At 36.7% G+C, this 6,477-nt stretch overlaps 1 long non-coding RNA gene across 2 annotated transcripts; it reads left to right on the forward strand.

Moving 5' to 3' along the window:
• The first annotated feature begins 264 nt into the window (after window positions 1-264).
• On the forward strand, window positions 265-4,381 carry LOC137732985 (uncharacterized). 2 transcript variants are annotated; one of them, XR_015957574.1, is made up of 3 exons: window positions 265-568; window positions 892-964; window positions 3,058-4,381. It is a non-coding gene; the product is annotated as an uncharacterized LOC137732985 (long non-coding RNA). The 2 variants fall into 2 exon arrangements; XR_011068359.2 differs by lacking the exon at window positions 3,058-4,381 and having other exon boundaries at window positions 892-1,134.
• Window positions 4,382-6,477: the final 2,096 nt, after the last annotated feature.

Here is a 6,477-nt window from a genome sequence, read left to right on the forward strand (position 1 = left end):
AAACCAAAGCAAAAAAATATCAGACCGAAAATCCCGAAATGTTCGGTACCCAATACTGAACCAAATCGAAAATTTCGGTATGGGAATTGGTTTCAAGTTTTCGTTTTTTCAGTATTCCCAATCCAAACCGAAATAAAAAATATATATATTATTTAATTTTTTAATATATATTTGAAATTGTAACAGCCGTCGGATTCGATTGAGATTTAATCTCAACCGTTGGATATAAATCAAACCCTACACTTACACTCTATCTCTCCCGTCTCTCTCGACACTCAGTTCACTCACTCTCTCTCACGGCTCACCTTAGACTCAAACCCTCACCTCACCACCCTCGTCGCCGATTTGTCTCTCCGTTTTCGAATCCAGCCACACAATTACCTAAGTCACATCTCTCTCGACTATCACCTCTCTGATCTCTCTCTCAGTCTCTCTCGACTTCTCATCCCACACAGAGTCACAGTGGAGGAGCCTTCCTTCACGAATCACGGCCACCGGCGCCATTCTCCTTCTCAATCTCTCTCGGTTCCAGTCATGCAGTGCACTGTGCAATTCTCCCCCAAATCAGGTAAAGTTCACATGCTAATTTAGGGTTTGAATTTTAATTTAGGGTTGGAATTCGAGTTTAGGGTTTGTGAAATTTAGCACTTAGAAGATAGAGTATACTGCATACTGAGGGTTTAAGGGTTGAATTGGTGGTTGGAATTCAAGATTAGGGCTTCTCTTCTGTCACAGACTCACAATTGAAGCATAAATTTGTTAAGGGTTGATAGTTCATAGTTCATAGTTGTAGCAATAATTACAGTTTCTGAAATGAATTTCGAAAGTTGGTGTAAATTGATGAATGGAGTTTAGAATTAACCGTGGGATTTTGGGATGTTTGTAGTGCAGCACCATAAATGCATTTACAGTTTGCATTTGGTCAGAAGCGAGAAAGGAGGAAGCACGCAATCAAGAACTGGAGGTATTGTGGCAATACAGTCAATGTGTTAATTTGCATTTGCATTTGTATGCTAATGGAGTTGAACAAATAGGACTTGACTGTTGTGCAATCTGAAGATTGCTATCATTTTTTTGAACTCAGCATTTACCTGCATTATTGCTGACAACGAAACGTGAGGACCTTTTCTTATATCTGTTATGCTCTCTCTCTCTCTCTCTCTCTCTCTCTCTCTCTCTCTCTCTCTCTCTCTCTCTCTCTCTCTCTCTTCATTTTGAATCTGATCTAACGCATATGACTGTGGCTAGTATTAGGCATTAGCCATGGTTGCTCTCCTTGTTATGTTTTTATGAAAACAATTATCTACGAAAAGCTTGTTTCCTTTTTTTTTTTTTTTTTGGTAAGAATAGTTGCGAAAAATTATTGCAACCTGTGTACTTATTAATGAGATAGTGATTATTATGTTGAATGTTTCTGGATGAAGGTTACCATTTTATGATTTTATCCCACTATATTATGAATTTGACATTACATATTAGAATAGCCTGCAATTTATGTTGAAGAATATAAAAATTACAAGATCAATTGTATCATGATTCATGCCTTTCCAAATGAAGAATGATCAACATTTTAAATATGTTGGTTTAGGATCGGTATTAAATTTAGGATTCCCGAAAACTTCAGTTTGGGAATCGGGACTTACATTTCGGTTCGATATCCCATACCGAACCAACCCTACCTAAAACATATGTGATACCCAATAAGACTATATCACATGTGCAATAAATTTGACTATAAATTTTCATTATGCATTTACATTTTATAATAAGAGAATATTAAGTTTAAAAGAAATTAAAGGGATAGAAAAAAAAATAAAATAGAAATTGATTGGCTTGACACACCCAAGTCAAATCCACATTAGAAATTAACAGATTTAAGGCAATATGGAGCAAATTTTGAGTTTTATAAAGACGACTTTCAAGTTTCAGGGGGCAAAGTGAGATCAAAATTGATTTCTAGGGGCAAAATGAAGCGAACTTTGAGTTTAAGAGAGTAAAGTAGTGATTTTTGAGTTACAGAGAGTAAATTGAGATTGAAATCGAATTCTAGAGGGTGTAGCTCAAAATAATTAAGACTAGAATAAATTAAAAAGTTCTATAGACGTGTACAAGTAAATATAATGTTAAGAATCTTATTGAGGAGCTAGGTATTCTTTTAGTTTTCTTAAAATAATGAGAATAAGAATATTATTAAAAAAAATTAAACACATTTGAATCTTATTCTCCACTAGGGTAAGTAATAGATTGTCCTGATGGTTATGATTTTTCTCTTCAACGTACTAAGTTTCGGATTCAAACTCTAATACATTCCTTTTAATGTAGATTAATATTAAATATCGCTTATATTAAAAAAGTATGATTTAACACTGAAATGCATATTAAATGATCATTCCAAAATATCCTATTTTCTGTAGTTTAAACACTAGAAAGTGTTAAACTTATTCCAGCAATCAGATTCAGTTACATAAACCACTACCAAGATCAAAACACAGAACACTAATCCTTATAAAGTGAAACATACTAACCTGAAGAATTTCCATTGGAAGCAGCCATGGGTGTTCACTATTAATCTAAACGCAGCAACTCTTCTTCTCTCTGTCAGGATGCTTTTACTCTAACCAAGAATAGGACTTAGTTCCAACAAGAGCACGCACCTGTGAGAGGAGAGAATGCCATATATATATACACATATCCTTCTCATATTAGCATGTGGATTCCCTATTAAAATCCTTATGGGAAACAACTTATGTTTTCCTATATCAATTTACTACTGCAATAAAATCCTTTATTGACAAGAACTGATATTCATCTTCATATAAGACTTTCTTATCCTTATTGGATTTGAATAGCTAATGCCCGATCATCTTATCTCATGTTTATACTCTTACAGAAAGAACATCTTTCATTTTCAGTTTGAATGAGAATTTTTCACTCATCCCTGACTCCTAGTAAGTATATATGTCGTAAAAATATTTTAATATATAGACGTGGGGTAAAACTTGAATGCAAAACATTCGAACACATTGTTTTGGTTAAATAATTTCCCTGATTCTGTAGGAATGAACATCACATGGATAGGCTCCAGTTATCAGGAGTAGAGATTGAAAGAGACTTTAAAATTTTGATGCCAGTTCTTAAATAGAGATCAATGCGCCTTGGAAAATTCAATCAATTGTCCAAGATATTTGGTATCTAATAGATTACAGGAAGGGAATAACTGAAAGAAAGATTAGCTATACATCAAACCTTATGCTCATAATGTGGGAGTATCGTTTGCACTGGATGCGGGGTCCCTCTCCATGGAATCTGACTCATCGATGGCGATACAATTGGTCTGTAGGCCAGATGAATGCTTTGCGGTGGAAGGGGTATTGGTGGATGAACTTCGTCGTCTTCCGAGATTACTTTCAACCATGTCAAGAGACAGGCCAAAGGTGTAATTCACAATGTTGCTCGATACAGTTATGGATTTTTCAATTTGGATTGAAGACGGTCCGACGTGGCTTATAAACGCTGTCCAGGATGGTCTCGAAATCAGCTTATAATAACCATAATGTACATGTGGTAATATATAATTCATTTGGTTGTTATAAGTTGGTTGTATGGATTGAGTTTGCATGTTGGAAATAGGTGGGTTTGCAAGAAAGGGTTGTATTATAACTCTGTCATTGGTTGGTTTACTCAAAATTAATATTATTGTTAGGCATTTGTGAGACATCTTGTAATACACATTATTGGTGTTTGGGTTAATATTTGAATATTGGGCTTAAATAAAAGAAAGCTCAAGGATGCCAAATTAAAGGAAGACTTGCCCGAAGCCCATTGAGTCCAGAAGCAAATTGAATCCTTTTTCAGCCAAGATATAAGTCACGTGGCTATAATTGAAATAACAAGTGATAGAGACTAGCCTACTACCAGCCAAAGAGCACTTCAAGTGGCATTACAAGTAAAAAGTTGATGACTCACTACCCTCTGAGTGTTTTCAGCAAGAGCAAAGGCTACAGCAGTTGGGCCAAACTGCCTATAAAAGGAAGAAGAGACAACGAGAACAAGGACACTCAACCAATCAAATAAACAAACATACAAACTTTGCTCTCAAGCCAGATTTGCATCCAAAAGCTGAAATCAACCCAGATTCGTTCTTTCCAGTGATAGTTCTCTGAAAAGCTATCTTTTGTCTAGTTTAAAAGCTCTACTATCTCCTTTAGAGGTGTAGTATCGATTCCCTCGTGTAAACTTGTTTACCATCCATCCCTTTTTAGCATATAACCCTTGTAAATTCAAAGAGAAGTGATTACAAAAAGTTCAACCTTGCCAGACAAGATGAAATCTTGCCCGAGGCTTTTTGTTTTCTAAATTAGTAGATCTATTACTTAATGCATTCTTCAGCATGTATTCAAGTTTATTTCCACCTGTTTTTCTACTTTAAAAGCTCCACTTGCATCTGGATCTGGTTAGCTTGATGGATATGTTTTCATTAACTGTAATCTAGAACCAAACTAGTAATTTAAGGGGCTCTGGACTCCCTTCATTTGAACATACAAGACTATGAATTAAAAGTCCTTGTTTACAAGGCAAGAAAAAGAACTTAATGTAGACTTAACCCATCCATGACAATCCTTTGATAGCAAGAAGTTTGAGAAACTTGGGGCACATGTAATCAACTTAAAACACATTTGTTCTACATCTGTTATACTGAGATAGCAGTGGCACGCCTAGCACTAAGTTCGTTTTGATTGTGAGCCTCAAGACCTTCCAATCCCAGGGAACAGTGAAGCTTCATAAGGTCTTTCTGTCCAGGTGCAGGTAGTCCGCATCTCACCTTTCAGAGTTAACTTTGTCCTCTTCTTGTAGCATATCAACAAGCAAGAGCCCGACTACACATCCAAAGTGCCAATCCTTTTGGGAGCTGTGCTGAGGTCTGAGGATCCTTCTCCAAAGAAATCTTTGCCCTAACATAGTTTTGGTACGCCCGGTGGGACCCATTTAGTTTTGTATGCCAAGAAGGAAGAGGAAAGAGAGACCCTTCAAGTGGAACACAAAATATGGGCCACCCAAGTATCTACCAAGATTAAACATGACAGATCAACCGGAAGATTTCCCTTCCTTAGGAGGACCAACTATTATGGAGATTTAGACTTCATCTAAGAAGTTAGGAGGAAAGGTGACTAATGAAGACTTGCAAGCTACCATGATGCAAGTATTGAAAACTATGGAAAATATTACTTAGGAAACCAGAGGAGAAGTGAGTAGGCTATTTTCCTTAACAGAGAGTCTACAAAGAAGATTAGATCTAGAGTACTCTACCCCAAAAAAATGGTTATGCTAGAGAAATGATGAGAGAAGCAAGCCCAGAGAAAGAACCAGCTATCCCCCTATTTCCTTTACTTGAGGAAAAAAAAGATAAGGGAAAAAACAAGGAGGGATTTGGAATTAGTCAGCCAGTATTAGATGAAATTTGGGAAACAGAGTTGCCTGACGCCCTATTATTTTCACTAGATAGTGGGGGCAAAGCGGGCAAGAAAAAAAGAAGTATGAGATGTCCTAGTTAATTGGAGAATCCAGCGGGAAAGGTGAGCTCACAACTGTGGACAAACCTCCCCCTTATAGGCCACCACCATTGGCTAATAAGGAAGGAAGAACCAGATGGAGAAAGCTCGAATCAAAAAAGGAAACTTTCTTGGGCAATGATCGTAGCCCGAAGTTGGAACTTCCTCATATGTTACATAATAATACAATCAATCAGCAACTCAGAGATGAGTTAGCCGAGTGAAGAAGGATGATAATCCATAATTCTCAACCTCAAGCTCGCCCGCTATTTAGGATCACCTACTAGAAGCCATATCCTGAGTATATTGATAAGCAAAATCCTTTTCCCCTCAACTTCAAGATGCCCGTGTTCCCCACTTTTAGTGGAGAATATGGCAGTGTATCCTCTAGAGATCACATTTTCAAGTTCTCTAACCATTGTGTAGCATTTGAAGACAATCCTAATTATAAGTTAAGATTGTTTCGGAACTCGTTGGTCGGCCTAGCATCTCAGTGGTATTCGCTGTTGCCAGCCCAATTCCATTGCTAACTAGAGGCAAATGAAGATGGCTTTTCATGAACAATTTTATAGGATGGAGCCCGAAATGACTATCAATAATCTAGTAGAGGTAAAACAATATGAGTATGAGTTTACAGAAGACTTCATGATGAGGTTTAGAAAGACAAAGATAAGGTGCCAATTCCCTATCAATCATGCCCAACTTATATCTATTGCTCAAAAGGCTTTAAGGCTGCCTTTGAGGAAAAAGTGTTATGATGTACAATTCAATAAATTGCAAAAGTTGGTGATTGCTGCCACAAAGTATGAGAAGCTGTTGATTGAAGAACAACAAGTGAAGCACTCATCTAAGGTGCCTTTTTTCTACAAAAATAAAGCTACAATTCACCAAATAAAATTTAAAGGAATAGATTTAGAAGAAAGTGATG

This window comes from Pyrus communis, chromosome 16 (genome assembly GCF_041283825.1).
Source record: "Pyrus communis isolate YQ-2024b chromosome 16, ASM4128382v1, whole genome shotgun sequence".
NCBI lineage: Eukaryota > Viridiplantae > Streptophyta > Magnoliopsida > Rosales > Rosaceae > Pyrus > Pyrus communis.